General features: G+C 39.0%; 1 non-coding gene across 1 annotated transcript; it reads right to left on the bottom strand.

Annotated features, from left to right (window-relative positions):
- Positions 1 to 17864: 17864 nt before the first annotated feature.
- Positions 17865 to 17970, bottom strand: LOC133049799 (U6 spliceosomal RNA). Its single transcript, XR_009691478.1, has one exon. It is a non-coding gene; the product is annotated as a U6 spliceosomal RNA (small nuclear RNA).
- Positions 17971 to 18363: the final 393 nt, after the last annotated feature.

Below are 18363 nucleotides of genomic sequence, written 5' to 3'. Positions count from 1 at the left end.
CCAGATGGTATAGTCTCAGCCCCATGACAGTAATTATAGATGCATTTTCTACCATTATGGGTAAGCAAACAAGTATTAAACAGCTTCAACAATACATTTGTGACAAAAACGGAGCATTTCTGTGCTAATGTGTCAGCCATTACACAGAGCTCATTGCCGTTAACAATAAAATTTTGGATTGATAGAACTCCGTAACGGGACAACGCACATGGGAATTAGACTGCTCATCCATCATGTGTAATGTTAGAACAGAGCAATTCCACATTGAATTAGTTCTGAATAACACATTTCTAAAGACCTTTTTCATTCCCTGCATGTCATGTGCCTGTGCCTAACGGAGAGGGCAGCTGTATTTTCCATTATTCCCATTAACCACACATTTCATCTGAAAAATCAATGATCCGCTACCTAAAAGTACACAGTGATAGAATATACCGGAATGATCTTAGGAATGTATGAGAATTCACAAGGAAATCACTCACACTTAAGTTTAAACTTAAATAAAGAAACAATGGCTATATGTCCTTTCTTTGTAAATCATACATTGAAAATCATTAATTTAACCAATGTATTCAAAACATTTTGCTAGGTTTGGTGACTTGTACAATGATAAACATATATTCTTTCCTTATAGACCTTTCAGTCTAGTTTTGAAAAAGTGCATAGTTTATGTCAATGCAATAAATACAAATGGATATTTTTCAACTGTAAAATGTATTATTTTTCTTTCAGTGTTCTCAACTGGTCATCAACCATGTAACCTTTAAACTGTGGTCTTTAGAAAAAAATAGAAAGTGTTCTGAATTAGTTAACTGAAATTCATAAACATTAATAGGAAAACACAAGCACATAGAAACAAGAGAGAATGTGGATGAGGCAAAATATTGTTCATAAAAAATATCCATTACTAATTTCAAATATAGACAATTTGCAGTTGAGAATCTTTGATTAGTTTCTTTTGAGTGGTATAATTTTTTTACAATAAAATTATACAAAGAATTCTACTACCTTGTATGATATCTTTGTAGGTTAAAGATTTAAAATTCTATAAACTAGAATACCCCCTCAGAGAACACTCTCTCTCTCTCTCTCTCTCTCTCTCACACACACACATATTTTGTCAGTTTTCTCTTAAAATTATATTATTTGAAAACCAAGGACAATATGAGATAGGACTTGCCAATCTAAGTCAAATGTACAAAGCAAATACAAAATGCTACAAATGAGCATCCTTCTTATTTTGATGGAGCTTGTATTTTATGGTTGCATATGCAAGTACCTGGGTAGATGCAGTGGTGGAATTCCTCTTCTGTTTGGTACAGTTTTCCTAGTGAAATAGACATGTACATCATTAGTTAAATGAGATGGACTGGGAGATAGAATTAGACATTGAGAAGAATACAGAAAGTATGAAAGAGTACCCAGTGGAGAGAGACTGAAAAATGAGGAAATAATGTAAAATTTTTGGGTAGCTGTAAGGGCACCCTTTAGATTGCCAGGTTGACATTAGGGTACACTTTTATTTAAGCAATTATTAATTATGACCAAAAATAAGCATGAAAATTTAAAGTGTTAGTTGCTCAGACCTATGGACTGCAGCCTGCTAGGCTCCTCTGTCCATGGAATTCTCCAGTCAAGAATCTGGAGTGGGTTGTCATTTCCTTCTCCAAGGGATCGTCTCAACACGGATCAAACCCAGATTTCCTGCAATGCAGGCTAATTCTTTACAGTCTGAACCACCAGAGAAGCCCAATAAGCATGGTTATATATTATTCTTTAGCCAAGTTTTACTGCAGAGATTTGGGTATTATAAGGCAGAAGCTTGCAGTTAATTGGGTTTATTTTGTCAAAATAAACAAAGAATTGAAGGTATATGAAAGTGAAAGTGAAGTCGCTCAGTCGTGTCCGACTGATTGCGATCCTATGGACTGTAGCTCACCAAGCTCCTCCTTTCATGGGATTTTCTAGGCAAGGGTACTGGAATGGGTTGCCATTTCCTTCTCCAGAGGATCTTCCTGACCCAGGGACCGAACCCAGGTCTCCTGCATTATAGGCAGTTGCTTTACCATCTGAGCCACCTATATGAAAGGTAGTAGTAAAAATAATTGACCATTGAATTTCAAATTTTAAAAAGTAAAGTGATTGTGTGAAGCTAGATATAATGAATAGTTGATAGAATTGATCAACTTCGGGTATTCATCAAATTGAAGGAAGAAGAAAATCATTGGAGAGAGAAAGTTGGATCAAGTACACTCAAGACATAGAAGGCAATGGCTAATAAATAATATGCATGAAACTCTGATTACAGGCAATGTGCTGCCATTGTTAAAGATGAAGTTTTGGAATATGAGCATGGCATAGTTGGCAGTGGGAGAAAGGAAGGTAAGATCACAGGGAAGGACTGATTTAAGAAGTTGAGAGTCCAGACCATTAGAAGGACTGTCAACATAGAGATGGAAATCACCAAAATTTTGGTAAAAAGCAGATTGGAAATGTTAGAGTGAGTTAAAATCATCAATGAACAGAGAGAATGTTGGTACCATAATGCAAAGATGTGAAATTCAATGCTACGAGTGTTTATATAAGTTGGAAGAAGAATATTCTAAAAGTGACTTTCAGAAAGAGAGCACTTTCTGACCCAATGTTACTGGAGCTATGACAGAAAATCTATATTACCCTTCACCAGATTTGATTAAACTAAACTTACAAAAAACATCAGCACCTGCTGTAGGTTGAATTGTGCCCCCAAAATACTAGGGGGGGCAATATTAAACCACGGTACCCATGGAGGTGAACTTATTTGAAGATGGAGTCTTTGCAGATGTAATCATGTTAAGACAAGGACATTCAGTCAGTTCAGTTCAGTCGCTCAGTCATGTCCAACTCTTTGCGACCCCATGAATCACAGCACGCCAGGCCTCCCTGTCCATCACAAACTCCTGCAGTTTACTCAAACTCATATCCGTCGAGTCAGTGATGCCATCCAGCCATCTCATCCTCTGTCATCCCCTTCTCCTCCTGCCCCCAATCCCTCCCAGCATCAGGATCTTTTCCAATGAGTCAACTCTTCACATGAGGTGGCCAAAGTATTGGAGTTTCAGCTTCAGCATCAGTCCTTCCAATGAACACCCAGGACTGATCTCATTCAGGATGGACTGGTTGGATCTCCTTGTAGTCCAAGGGACTCTCAAGAGTCTTCTCCAACACCACAGTTCAAAAGCATCAATTTTTCAGTGCTCAGTTTTCTTCACAGTCCAACTCTCACATCCATACATGACCACTGGAAAAACCATGGCCTTGACCAGATGGACCTTTGTTGGCAAAGTAATGTCTCTGCTTATTAATATGTTATCTAGGTTGGTCACAAGGACATTAGAGTCATCTTAATCCAAGTAGACTGGTGCCCTTCTAAGAACAGGAGAATAAAACAGACATATACTCACACAGGGAGAAGCCCATGTGATGAGAGAGACAGAGATGAGACTGATGCCTTTACAAGTCAAGAAACACCACAATTCCTGTGGAGCACCAGAACTTAGAAGAGACAACAGGAACTTTTCCCCAGAGCAATCAGAGGAGCATGGCTTCACCCACCCCTTGTTTTCAGACTTCTTGTCTCCAGAATTCTGAGAGAATAAGTTGTTTTAAGCCCCTCAGTCAGTGACAATTGATTACAGAAGGCTTATAATGGGCTTCCCTAGTGGTTCAGATGGTAAAAAATCCACCTGCAATGTGGAAGACCTGGGTTTGATTGCTGGGTTGGGAAGATTCCCTGGAGGAGGGCAACCCACTCCAGTATTCTTGCCTGGAGAATCCCATGGACAGAGGAGCCTGGCGGGCTACAGTCCATGGGGTTGCACAGAGTTGGACACAACTGAGCGACTAAGCACAATTACACGCAGAGGAAACTAATAAAGTACCCAAGAGATTTCCAGGGGCAGTGATGTTCTCAGAGGAAAATCAGGTTTTTGTTAGAGCAAGAAGGTAAAACTAAGAGATAAAGTTGTGCTTCTGGTGATTATTAGACAAAATTCTAGAAGGCAGAGTTGGAGGGGCTTGGGGAGTAGATGTCTATTTCCTGGCATTATGGATATCAACTGCAATGCTTTAAAATATGTTTGAAAAGTGAAAAAAGTGAGTGTTAGTTGCTCTGTCCAACTCTTTGTGACTCCACGGACCACAACCGCGGGGCTTCCCTGGTGGCTGAGACGGTAAACAATCAGCCTGCATTGCAGGAGACCCAGGTTTGATACTTGGGTAGGGAAGATCCCCTGGAGAAGGAAATGGTAATCCACTCCAGTATCTTTGCCTGGGAAATCGCAATGGATAGAGGAGCCTGGTGGGCTACAGTCCATGGGGTCGCAAAGGGTCGGATAGGACTGAGCGACTAACACTTGGTCACTTGGGACTGAAGCTGGCCAGGATCCTCTGCCCATGGAATTCTCCTGACAAGAATACTGGAGTGGGTCGCCATTCCCTTCTCCAGTAGATCTTCCTGGCCCAAGGATTGAACCTGTGTCTCCTGCATTGCAGGCAGATTCTTTACTGTCTGAGCCACTGGGGAAGCCCAAAATATCTTTACTTGTTCAAAAATATACATATTATCTTGCCTAAAAAATGCAAAAGGCAGTTTAGAAATGAATGTAGTTATTATTTGAGTGTCGTAGTACTGTAAATAGAATCAGTCAGCCACTCTCAAATCTATTTAAGGTTAGAAGGATGTAATCACTTTTCTTTCAAAAGATTTATAAAACCGCAACATATTGATTTCTTTGTCAATAATTAGTCAATTTCAAGGAAATTCTCTCCACATGTGAAACAAATATAAACAAATAACAGAAATGGAAAGGGACTAACACAGCCTATTTTATTTTGCCACAGATAATTCATGATTCAGATTGCCGGGAGAAATATCAATAATCTCAGATATGCAGATGACACCATCCTTATGGCAGAAAGCAAAGAAGAACTAAAGAGCCTCTTGTGAAAGTGAAAGAGAAGAGTGAAAAATTTGGCCTAAAGCTCAACATTCAGAAAACTAAGGTTATGGCATCTGGTCCCATCACTTCATGGAAAATAGATGGGGAAACAGTGGAAACAGTGAGAGACTTTAGTTTTTGGCTCCAAAATCAGCACTGCAGATGGTGACTGCAGCCATGAAATTAAAAGACGCTTGCTCCTTGGAAGAAAAGTTATGACCAACCTAGACAGCATATTAAAAAGCAGAGACATTACTTTGCCAACAAAGGTCCGTCTAGTCAAAGCTATGGTAGTAGTCATGTATGGATGTGCTGCTGCTGCTGCTAAATCACTTCAGTCGTGTTGGACTCTGTGTGACCCCATAGATGGCAGCCCAAAAGTCTCCGCTGTCCCTGGGATTTTCCAGGCAAGAATACTGGAGTGGGTTGCCATTGCCTTCTCTGTATGGATGTGAGAGTTAATCTATAAAGAAAGCTGAGTGCCAAAAGAATTGATGCTTTTGAACTGTGGTGTTGGAGAAGACTCTTGAGAGTCCCTTGGACTGCAAGGAGATCCAACAAGTCCATCCTAAAGGAAATCAGTCCTGAATATTCATTGAAAGGACTAATGTTGAAGCTGAAACTCCAATACTTTGGCCACCTGATGCTAAGAACAGACTCATTGTAAAGACCCTGATACTGGGAATGATTGAAGGCAGGAGGAGAAGAGGATGACAGAGGATGAGGTGGTTGGATGGCATCACCGACTCGATGGATATGAGTTTCAGTAAACTCTGGGAACTGGTGATGGACAGGGAGGTCTGGCATGCTATAGTCCATGGGGTCTCAAAGAGTGGGACACAACTGAGTGACTGAACTGAATTCATGACATTCTTTTTGAGTAAATTTATTGACGAAAGCAAACAATATTTAATTTCATTATAATTCCCAAACATATGCCATGTGCCTGTTTGCCTAACTGAGAATACACATAAAAATCTGTCCATCTTCTCATGCTCATTATATGTTAAATTTATCTAAGGGAGATGATTCTGAATCTAATTTAAATAACTTGTACACAAAAGAAACATTTCTGTTCCAACAAAGGTTACATCCTCAAGGCAAGTTTTAAGAAAGAAGAGCTATGTCTCTAGAATTGAAATACTTCTTTGACACATGTTGGAAAAAATATTTTCGCTGTTTAAATGAAGAAAAGTTTCTGCTTTCCATATTTATAAAAATAAATCATGCAGTAGTTTCTTCTATCATATAAAGTTTTTATTCTTTGAAACAAGTTTTATAACTGCCATCACTGATATTTAATTGAAAAGTAATAGATATTGGAACTATAAGGCTATCTTCCTCTAGACATCAGTGTATTAATTTTCTAATTTCTCTTTCGCATTCAATTTAAATATGCAGGTATAAAATCAGATAAATACATATATACTCAGTTTGAAATGGAGCAGGACACTATGGTCCTTGCCTCCTATGTCCTGTTTGCCTTTTGTCTGTGGAAAAACGAAGCTAAAGAAAAGTTTAATCTGAGAAGTGAGAAATGCAGAAACAAAAGAAAACAGCTAAAGGAGATCAAATAATAATAGCTTAGTCATTGTGCATAGTCAATAATCTTTAATTCCTTCTCAAGGGCTATAGATAATATTCTGAGCCATATTATGTGAGGTGTCTTTAGAGATACTGAAACTCCCATCAGGAAGAAGAAGTTAACTACATGATGGCCAGGCTGTAGCCATGACATGCTGTTGTTTTGTCACTAAGACTCTTTTGTGATCCATGGACTGTAGCCCACAAGGTTCCTCTGTCCATGGGATTTCCCCAGGCAAGACTACTGGAATGGGTTGCCATGTTCTTCTCCAGGGGATCTTCTTGGGTTTCCTACATTGGCAGGTGGATTGTTTATCACTGAGCCACCTGGGAAGCCCCATGACATAAGCTGACCAAATTCTAAGAACTGGCCTCAAAGAAATGGAAACAAACCGATCCCAGAACTGAAGATTAATTGTACTTAAAACAATTAAAATAATTCTGATCAGATCACCAATGACCAATTTCAAGATGACTGTCAAAGCTGACTGTTTCAGCATGTAGACCCCTCCCCCCAGCCTATAAAAACTCTTGCCCCTTGATTGTTCCAGGTGGAAGACCTCCCCCACTACCCTGGTTGCCAGCATCCAAAATAAAGCCAACTTTCCTTTTCATCAACCTGGTCTCTTTATTTTGTTTTGAGCAGTGAGCAGCCAGAGTCCACTTTCGGTAACAAGTTAGTGAAGTGAAAGCTCTTACATAGACTATGGAAACAAAATATGGTGATCTTAGGGCACCTCTCTCTCTCCCCTTCTATAACAGACCCTAGGCCCATGTATCCATCTCAGTTTTATTCACGTACAGGAAGAGTTCCTAGTTCTAACACCTGCGATTCTCTCTTCGAAGACTTCGTCTACAGGGATGTGTTCAGACCAAGCACAGACCAGGTCAGAAATGCTCTTGTGTCGATTCTCCAGGGAACAACTCTCACCCAACAACAGACAATAGTGGGTGAATAAAGTCTCTTAACTCTCCTGCCCTTGGAGAGATAAAACCCTGAGCTGTGTTTCACACACCACCCCCAGAGGTCTGAGAAGGACAGAGCTCCAATTTCCCACAGTGGCAACCTGCTCATAACAGATATTGGCTTTCTTCTGTTTTTTGTCTCTCATACCCCAATCCTCTGTTGCTTGAGTAAACTAATTGACCTCATTCTTGGTTTCAGGCCTGTTTCTGGAGGATTCTAAACCATGGCAGACAGTAAAGAACACCAGCTCTGTTATTCTCATCTCTTCCTTTAACATCCTATATCCTCACTAGCTTCACTATATTCTTTCATCTTTAGAACTAAAAAAAAAAAATTGACCCAGTTTACTCTTCAGCTTATACCAAATTGCTTGACTTCTCTTTTAGAGCAAAACTCCTTGAAAATATTGCTTGAGTTCAATTTTTTTTTTTATTTCTCTTTTTCCTTCTTCTCTTAATTCCACTTCATTCAGGACTTTGCCAACACCACTACACTTAAGCCACTCTGCACAAGGACACACATGATCTAAATTCTGCTGAGTTTAAATGGGCAACTTTCTACTTTCAACTTAATGTTTGCTGTAATGAATGCAATACGTGTATGTGTGCATGCTCAGTCACTTCCGTCATGTCTGACTGTTTGCAACCCTATGGACTGTAGCCCACCAGGCTCTTCTGTCCATGGTGTTCTCTGGTCAAGAATATTGGAGTGGACTGCCGTGACTTCCTCCAAGGGATCTTCCCAACCCAGGGATTGAACTCAAGTCTCATATGTCCTACATTGGAAGGTGGGTTATTTACCACTAGCGCCTCCTGGGAAGCCCCTGGATTCAACACACTCTTATTTTTATGCTGAATAACAGCTAACCAAAGATACTATTTCCTAATCACTGAAAGCTACTCACACTAACTGGGAAGGAAAAAGGGTCTTGTAGCTGTGATTTTGTCAATGATGTCAACCTGAGGAGATTATCCTGAATTATCCAGTTCTTAAATTCAATCATAGATATTCCCATAAGCCAGGGAAAGAGGGATATTTAGTACATACTAAAGAAAAGTTGAAGTGAAGATGCAGGCAGAGATTGGAGTAGTGTGGACCCAAGATAAGGAATGGACTTCCCTATAGCTCAGATGGTAAAGAATCTGCCTGCAATGCAGGAGACCCAGGTTCAATCCCTGGGGCAGGAAGATCCTCTGGAGAAGGAAATGGCAATCCACACCAGTATTCTCACCTGGAGAATCCAATGGACAGGAAAGCCTGGTGGGCTACAGTCCATGGGGTCACAAAGAGTCGGACTCAGCTGAGTGACTAACACACAAGATAAGGAACCCAGGCAGAAGCTGGAAGAGATAAGGATTCACCCAGAGTTTCTGGAGGGATTGTGGCCCTGAGAAAACTGGTGTTGAACCTCTGATCTCTGCAAATATCAAAGAATATGTTTCTGTTGTTTTAAAACTTCATGTTTGTAGTAATGTGCTACAGCAGGCAAAGGAATCTAACACAATGCTTATCTTAAAAATCACTCCATAATAACTTCTCTGATTCTTCACCTGATAATATTGGACTGTGACAGATTTCAGCTCTTTTCTTACTGCTGACATTCTACTGGATGAGGAAGTGAACAAAGCCCTCAGTTCAGTTCAGTTCAGTCACTCAGTCATGTCCGACTCTTTGCAACCCCATGGACTGCAGCACACCAGGCTTCCCTGTCCATCACCAACTCCCGAAGCTTGATCAAACTCATGTCCATCGAGTCGGTGATGCCATCCAAGCATCTCATCCTCTGTAGTCCCCTTTTCCTCCTGCCTTCAATCTTTCCCAGCATCAGGGTCCTTTCCCATGAGTCAGTTCTCATTGGAAATAAAGCCCCAGAACAAAGCCTGTTGGAACAAAGCCCTGGAGATATATTATTGTGTGTGTGCCTGCCAAGTCACTTCATTCATATCCAACCCCTTGTGATCCATTGGATTCTAGCCCACCAGATTCCTCTGTCAGTGGGGTTCTCCAGGCAACAATACTGGTGTACGTTTCAGAGGGTCTTCTAGACCCAAGGATCAAAATGGAGCCTCTTGTGTCTCCTGCATTGCCAGGCGGGTTATTTACCACTAGCGCCACCTGGGGAGCCCCTTCCCCAGTCTCATTTGATAACAATTCCTTTCTTATACTTAAGTACAAAACTTTGGAGCTCTCTCACAAACAGGATCAATAGGTCAGCAAATCCTGTGGGCACAACTGTGAAAATATACCTAAGATCCAACCTCTGCTCCTCGCTAATTACCTTAGTCTGAGCTGATAGCAAGGCCTTTTCAGGTTGTCATCCTTCTACCCTAGACCCCTGGCAGTCTATTCTCAACAGAGTCTAGAGTGATACTTTAAAATTATGAATCAGCCAATGTCACTATTCTGCCTAAAATTCTGCAGTGATTTCTCATTTTACAGAGAGAAACAGCCACACTGTAATGCACAACAGAACCTACTTTTTGTGCATTTATTTTTGCTTGTATTTTTGGCTGTTCCGGATTTTCACTGCTGCATGTGGGCTTTCTCTAATTTTTCTCTAGTGATTGGGGACTACTCTCTCTAGTTGTGGTGCATGGGCTTCCCATTGCAACAGCGTCTGTTGTTGCGAAGCACAGGCTCTAGAAGCATGGAGTTTAGTAGTTGTGGCCACAGGCTTAACTGCCCCATGGCACATGGGATCTTCCTGGACCTGGGATCCAATCTGTGTCCCTTGGATTGGCAGGTGGATTCTTAACCACTGTGTCACCAGGGAAGTCCAGACAGATCCTACTTGATTGGCCTCTCACTGTCTAACTTCAGTTGCTACTTTCTTCTTGATACTCCATCCAGCCACTTTGGAGCCACTTCATTGTTCCCTGGACAATGTAAGAACAGAGCTTTCTGAGGGCCCTAGCTTTGTTCCCTTTGTCAAAAAGGCTTCTCTGGAGGTTCATCCAGCTGACACTCTGGCTTTCTCCAAATCTTTGCTTAAATTCACCTCATTAGTGAATCTACTCTTTCTATCCTATTCAAAATGAAATGTTTTTAATGTTTCTAAAGTGCTCAGTCCTTTAGTTGTGGCCGACTCTTTGAGACACCATGCACTGTAGCCCACCAGGTTCCTCTGTTCGTGGAATTTCCCAGGCAAGAATACTGGAGTGGGTTGCCATTTCCTTTTCCAATGCTTCTAATCTAGTCCTTCAACTCAGTGTTTCTGACTCAATTCATCTTCCTCAAATTTTCTAAAATATTTATTATTTTTAGCATACAACACTATTCATGATATTTCTTCTTTTTTATTGAAGTATAGTTGATTTACAATATTAGTTTCAGGTGTACATCATAGCAATTCAAAATTTTTACAGATTTTACTGCACTTATAGTTGTTATAAAATAGTGGCTATATTCCCTGTACAACATATCATTGTAGTTTACTTTATACATTTGTATATCTTAATTATTTATAAATCTTAATTCCTCACACCTTTCTTGCCCCTATCCTCAATAATCACAAGTTTGTTTTTTATATCTGTGAGTCTATTTTTTTATATTTCCTAATTTGTTTTATTATTTTATGATTTCTCATATAAATGATAACATACAGTGTTTGTCTGACATTTCACTAAGCATATTTAATCTTTATTTTCTCTCTATATAGCAGAATATACGTGAATCAATAACACACATGTAGTATTTTCTTTTTTGCTCACTATTTTACTGTTGTACCTTTCTCTCTAGCATAGCATCTTCCACAGAAGTGTATGACAAATATTTGACTGAATAAAGGTACTGACTGAGGTAATGAGTAAAGATCAGTTAGTAATATTTCTATTCCTATTTATCATGAGCAGAGAAACTTCAGTCTATTTCTAGAGTGTAAGAAACACTCATTTGTTCTGTTGTTCTCATTGTTAAAACTATAAAACTTAAAGACTTAAGAAACTGTCTGATGAACTTAAAGGCATCAGAAAAGTATACCTAAATAACATATAAATACAGAATTAAGTTATTAAACATTCATCAAGCCGAAGGCTTAATTAGCTGGATTTATGGTCTGAAACAGATCTCCGTGTCTTTGGTTCTCATTCATTTAATTAGAATTTTCATTCTTCTCATCTCTTCCCACCACCTTTATGTCATCAAGTCAGTTAAACAGAAGGTAGAATCTCAAAATAAGTTATCAGTTTGACTCATCTCTGGAGTATCTAATACCAATCCCTTGAATTTTAGGATCACCGTCATTAAGTACCAATGTAATGAATTGTGATGTTGCTGTTAATTGTCACAACAAACGGTGCATGGTACTGCTCAGATTCCTTTCCCTCTGTACCAGGAGATTAAAATCTTCAGTTGCCCACTTGCACATTCTTTGAAATGAGTATAGCAGCTTTCCTCTTAAATGTTCTCCTGGAAGAATCTTCTAATTTTTGAGCAACAAAAATGTGGAATAATTTTTTTTTGCTGGAAAATGTTAGGGTTACAATCCAACTGCCTAGGCAAACTTAACTGTGAAAAGAATTTGGACTTCACATTACTAATACATGACTGCATTACTCCAACATCACCAGAAAAATGACAACCTATTAATTATTGCATTTTTCTAGGTTAGCAAACATTTAGCAGGATTAAGAGGGACTAGAATTTTCTATAATCCTTAAGAACCACACTTTATTTTCCATGTCTTCAGTCTCAACCCTTATCTACACCCCTAAAAGAGAGGTGACAAGGAGAATAATTTCTTGATAATTTGTGAATAAACCAGCGGTCAACTTTTCCCTGAATTTGATTCATTCATGTTTTGATTTGAACAAAGTGCCTGTCCACATATCTGACTTCATCACTCACGTGACTGTGTTTGTATGCATATCTGCATTTTCATTCTAAATCATCACATCAAAACATAACAAAACCAAAACAACATAAGATGAACTCTCAAAAAGTTATTTGTTGAAGACAGATGGTTTTAGAGTTGCTTAAGGATTTCAAAGGGAAACTTGAAGTACCGTCCTTGACTTCTGGATTGAATTATTCAGGACAGAATAACGCTGTGAACAACACTGAGACTGAAGCACCCAAGCACTATAAATATTTCAGATTTCTCACAGGACATAACCAATGCGGGTGGGTGCTGAGAAAAAGAGCACTGTGAAATGTTACTCAGCGGAATTGCACTCTTTCTAAAGTGCTGCCGATTATTGCAGCAGAAAAAGACATAATGTCTGTTCACAATTCATGGTTCACAATTAGTCAATCGGTTAAGCCTAAACTCAAGAGGTTATGCCTATGCCTAACTTCCACATATGACCTATAGATTGGACTATTTGATTTGAGGTACTCTTTATGCCTCACTGGAATTAAGTGATATTTTAGAGTAAATTCTTTCCTTTCAAAATAGTTTGTGGTCAATGATGTATATTGACCTGAAAGCAGTGTAAATTTCTCAGAAGTAAATAACATTGGCAATAAATGCCTTATGATTCTTAAATATCAAGAATACAGTGATTCTGTATTCATAGGAAGTACATTTTTATCAATTCCTCAAATATTACTTAACTGAATGGGATCTTCAGTAGGTGTGCACATAGCTTCATACAATATATTATTCCAAGAATCTCAGAAATTTTAGAGGAATGATGGTTTAATAATAACTTATACCTTGTCTGTGAATTATATGAATATGTATACATGTATGTGAGTATATTTGTGTGTGTGAGTAATATTCTATCTTGCCATTGGAAGCCTGAAGGCTTAACTTCTGGACCACCCAGGAAGTCCCTTAGTGTTTGACTTTTAACAAATGTAATAAAATCATGTCTTTAGTACACTGAAGATGGTTGATTATGATTTTAAGGTAATAGATTGATGATGATAACAATATTGATAATAAGGAAAATGGAGGAGCAATAAGAAGAAGGAAGAGGAAGAAGAAAAGGAACAATTTTGATAGTATTAAGATTTCTGTCATATTATGAAGAGCTTAGAGAAAAAATAGGTTAGAGCCTAGAGAAGGAATAAAGCTTAGAGCTTAGAGAAGAAAGAGAGATCATCAACATAGAGAATAGTGAGCTGCTAGTACCAATCCAAAAGTAAATTTGTTCCATGACTTTCACAATTTTATCTATTGAACATCTTTTGTGTTAGGCTAATATATAAATGTTAGTTATGCATAGTTAACTTCTTTCATCAGTGGTTACATAAGAAAGCAGAATTTGTATCGGTGGGGCTTTCCTACATTTGGAATATGAGGGGGAAGACATTTTCTCCCAATCTGTGTCTAGATCCATGAATCTCTTCCTGATTCAACTTCTTTCATCAGATGAGCCACCTAATGAAAGGTCACCCTAGATGTACCATTAGGATCCCTGGTCCTCTTCATTAATAATCCATTAGGTCAATAGAAATTTATCACACAATATTCCCTGAGAATATTCTACTGAAAATGATACCAAATAAGATTGATATACCTTGCCAAATGAATAGATGTGCCATCTGCTTTCAGAAACCTGTCTTTTGATGCTTACATAAAAGAAAAAAGTAATCAAGCCTGGCAAGCCTTCCCTGGGCAAATAGGAGCATTGTACCTGATAGCTAATTATCTTGTCCATTTATTCACATCACACAATTCATTACACACCTAGTCTGTGCCAGGCACTGTGTCTAGTGCAAGGAATATAAAAGTCAAAATATCCTGCTTTCAGGAAAATTTTGTGTTTGAATTTTTTTTTTTTTTTTTTTGCCACTGTGTGGCATATGGATTTTTGTTCCCTGATCGTAGCTTGAAACTCTGTCCCTGGCATTAGAAGCCAGGAGTCTTAACCACTAGACTCCCAGGAAAAGTCTCTTAGTGTTTGACTTTTAACAAACATGATAAATATAAAATAATGTGTTTAGTATACTGAAGATATTTATTTAATATAGTGAGCCACAGGTAAAAGAAATCTCATGTCAGTGACAGAGTTAAAGCAAAAAAACTTCATGAAGACAATAGCTTTAGATTAAGACTTACAAACAGTAGAAAGAGAAGATTTATAAGAAAATGCAACAATATGTACTGAAGTGTGTGACATAAAAGAACCTGGCACATTCACAAAGGAAACAAATATTTATTATATATTGAAAATAAATTTTAGGGTTGAAAAGGTGATTGCAGGAGATTAAAGTCAAGATTCTGAAAGTTTTCTAAGATGCAAAAGCTCAGATTCTAGAAATTCTTCTTATAAGGAAGAGAAAGGATTTGACATTTCCTAGAAACGTTCCTTTAGTGACTGAATTCCTGATATTAACATCATATGAGACAAGATGAGGTACTGAGAGAAAAAGAGCGTAGTTGAAGAATTAAATGTTATTGAATATTCAGTAGCAGGGGCCTTCCAGGTGGTTTGGTAGTAAAGAATTTGCCTGCCAATTCAGGAGACACAGGAGACCCAGGTTGGATACCTGGGTTGGGAAGATCCCCTGGAGAAAATGGCAATCCACTCCAGTTTTCCTGCCTGGAGAATTCCATGAACAGAGAAGCCTGGTGGGCTACCGTCCATGAGGTTGCAAAGGGTCAGACACAACTTAGCAACCAAACAACAACTAAGTAGCTGATTATAGTGAGTCATTACATATAAAGGTGGGCAGTTAAGTAGTGACTTGCGAGATGAAGACTAAAATTAAGGTCTCAGTGTACACACGTTGTTGTTGTTCAGTCACTGAAGTAGTCAAATAAATTACCATGGATAAGAACAGTTAGGGAGAGTATATAGGTAGTATTTCTCTGTCTCTTTTTTAAAAAAAATTATTGAGACATAACTGATATATAATAAACTGCACTTATATAAATATAACTGTGTAGATCACAACAAACTGTGGAAAATTACTTGAGATGGGAATATAAGACCACCTTATCTGTCTCTGGAGAAATCTGTATGCAGGTCAAGAAGTGACAGTTTGAACCGGAAAGGAAACAACAGACTGGTACCAAATTAGGAAAGGAGTACATCAAGGCTGTATATTGTAACCCTGCTTATTTAATGTACATGCAGAGTACATTATGCGAAATGCCAGGCTGAATGAAGCAAAAGCTCAAATCAAGATTGCCGGGAGAAATATCAATAATCTCATATACACAGATGACACCACCCTTATGGTAGAAAACAAAGAACTAAACAGCCTCTTGATGAAAGTGAAAGAGGAGAGTGAAAAAGTTGGCTTAAAAATTAGAATTCAAAAAACTAAAATCATGGCATCTGATCCTATCATTTCATGGCAGATAGATGGGGAAATAATGGAAACAGTGAGAGACTTTATTTATTTATTTGTTTATTTTTGGCTCCAAAATCACTGCAGATGGTGACTGCAGCCATGAAATTAAAAGATGCTTGCTCCTTGGAAGAAAAGCTATGACCAAACTAAATAGCATGTTAAGAGCAGAGACATTACTTTGCCAACAAAGGTCCATCTGGTCAAAGCTATGGTTTTTCCAGTAGTCATGTATGGCTGGGAGAGTTGAGCTATAAAGAAACCTGAGGGCTGAATAATTGATGCTTTTGAACTGTGGTGTTGGAGAAGATTCTGAAGAGTTCTTTGGACTGCAAGGGGATCAAATCAGTCAATCCTAAAAAAAATCAGTCTTGAATATTTATTGAGAAAACTGATGCTGAAGCTGAAACTTTGGCCAGCTAGTGCAAGAACTGACTCATTAGAAAAGACCCTGATGCTGGGCAAGATTGAAGGAAGGAAGAGAAGGGGACCACAGAGGATGAGATGATTGGATGGCATCACTGACTCGATGGACATGAGTTTCAGTAGGCCCAGGAGTTGGTGATGGACAGGGAATCCTGGTGCACTGCAGTCCTTGGGGTCACAAAAAATTGGACACACCTGAGTGACTGAACTGAACTGAACCGAATAGTTACTTTGCTTGGAGTGAAGTAACAATTCCAGATTTTCCAAACTCTATGACTTAAGTCAAATTTCTGAACAACTCTGTGCTACAGTCCTATCACTACAAAATAAGGAATCTAGTTTTAACTAATTCACTGATTTTTTTTAATAAACTGATTTAATATATAGTTTAGTCACTCAGTCATGTCCGACTCTTTGTGACCCCATGGATTGCAGCACACCAGGCTTCCCTGTCCATCACCAACTCCCAGAGCTTACTCAAACTCATGTCCATCGAGTCAGTGATGCCATCCAACCATCTCATCTTCTGTTGTCCCCTTGTCCTCCCACTTTCAATCGTGTCCAGCATCAGGGTCTTTTCAAATGAGGCAGTTTTTCACATCAGGTGGCCAAAGTATTGGAGTTTCAACTTCAACATCAGTCCTTCCAAAGAACACCCAGAACTGATCTCCTTTAGGATGGACTGGTTGGATCTCCTTGCAGTCCAAGGGACTCTCAAGAGTCTTCAACACCACAGTTCAAAAGCATCAATTCTTCAGCACTCAGCTTTCTTTATAGACCAAATCATACATCCATATATGACTAATGGAAAAACTGTATTTTTGACTAGACAGATCTTTGCTGGCAAAGTAATGTCTCTGCTTTTTAATATGCTGTTTAGATTGGTCATAGCTTTTCTTTTAAGGAGCAAGCGTCTTTTAATTTCATGGCTGCAGTCACCACCTGCAGTTAATTTGGAGCCAAAATTAAAAGTCTCTCACTGTTACCATTGTTTCCCCATCTATTTGCCATGAAACAATGGGCCTGGATGTCATGATATTAGTTTTTTGAATGTTGAGTTTTAAGCCAACTTTTTCACTCTCCTTTATATTTTCATCAAGAGGCTCTTTAGTTATCCTTTGCTTTCTACCTTAAGGTTGGTGTCATCTGCATATCTGAGTTTCTTTATGTGCAGCAATCTTGATTCCAGCTTGTGCTTCATCCAGCCTGTCATTTCTCATGATGCATTTCTGCATATTAGTTGAATAAGAAGAGTGACAGTATACAGCCTTGACATACTCCTCTTCCTATTTGTAACTAGTCTGCTGTTTCAGGTCCAGTACCAACTGTTGCTTCTTGACCTGCATGCAGATTTCTCAGGAGGTAGGCCAGGTGGTCTGATATTGTCAAATCTTGGAGAATTTTCCACACTTTGTTGTGATCCACACAGTCAAAGTCTTTGGCGTAGTCAATAAAAGAGAAATAGATGCTTTTTCTGGAACTCTCTTTCTTTTTCCATGATCCAATGGATCCATTTCTTCTAAGGAGTTCTTGCCCACAATGGTAGATACAAGAGTCATTTGAGTTAAATTCACCCAGTCCAGTTCATTTTAGTTCGTTGATTCCTAAATTGTCAATGTTCACTCTTGTCATCTCCTGTTTGACCACTTCCAATTTGCCTTGATTCATGGACCTAATTCTTCATGAATTTGTGGGTCATCCTTGTGCAAGGGCCATGCTAATCTTCTCTGTATCATTCCAATTTTTGTATATGTGCTGCCGAGTCAGAACTCTCCACTATGACCTGCCTGTCTTGGGTGGCCCTACATGACATGGCTCATAGTTGCATTGAGTTAGACAAGTCTGTGGTCCGTGTGATTACATTGGATAGTTTTCTCTGACTGTGCTTTCTGTCTGTCTGCCCTCTGATGCCCTCTGTCAGTGCCTACTGTCTTAGTGCGATTTCTCTGACCTTGGACGTGGGGTATCTCCTCTCAGCCGCTCGCCTCTCCAGTGCCGCGCAGCCACCACTCACTTGATGTGAGAGTTGGACTATAAGGAAAGCTGAGCACCGAAGAATTGATGCTTTCGAACTGTAGTGTTGGAGAAGGCTTTTGAGAGTCCCTTGGACTGCAAGGAGATCCAACCAGTCCATTCTAAAAGAGATCAGCCCTGAGTGTTCAT

Source organism: Dama dama, chromosome 30, assembly GCF_033118175.1.
Source record: "Dama dama isolate Ldn47 chromosome 30, ASM3311817v1, whole genome shotgun sequence".
Taxonomy (NCBI): Eukaryota; Metazoa; Chordata; class Mammalia; order Artiodactyla; family Cervidae; genus Dama; species Dama dama.
The sequence above is the reverse complement of the archived record's forward strand: the minus strand, read 5'-3'. Positions and strand labels throughout refer to the sequence as shown.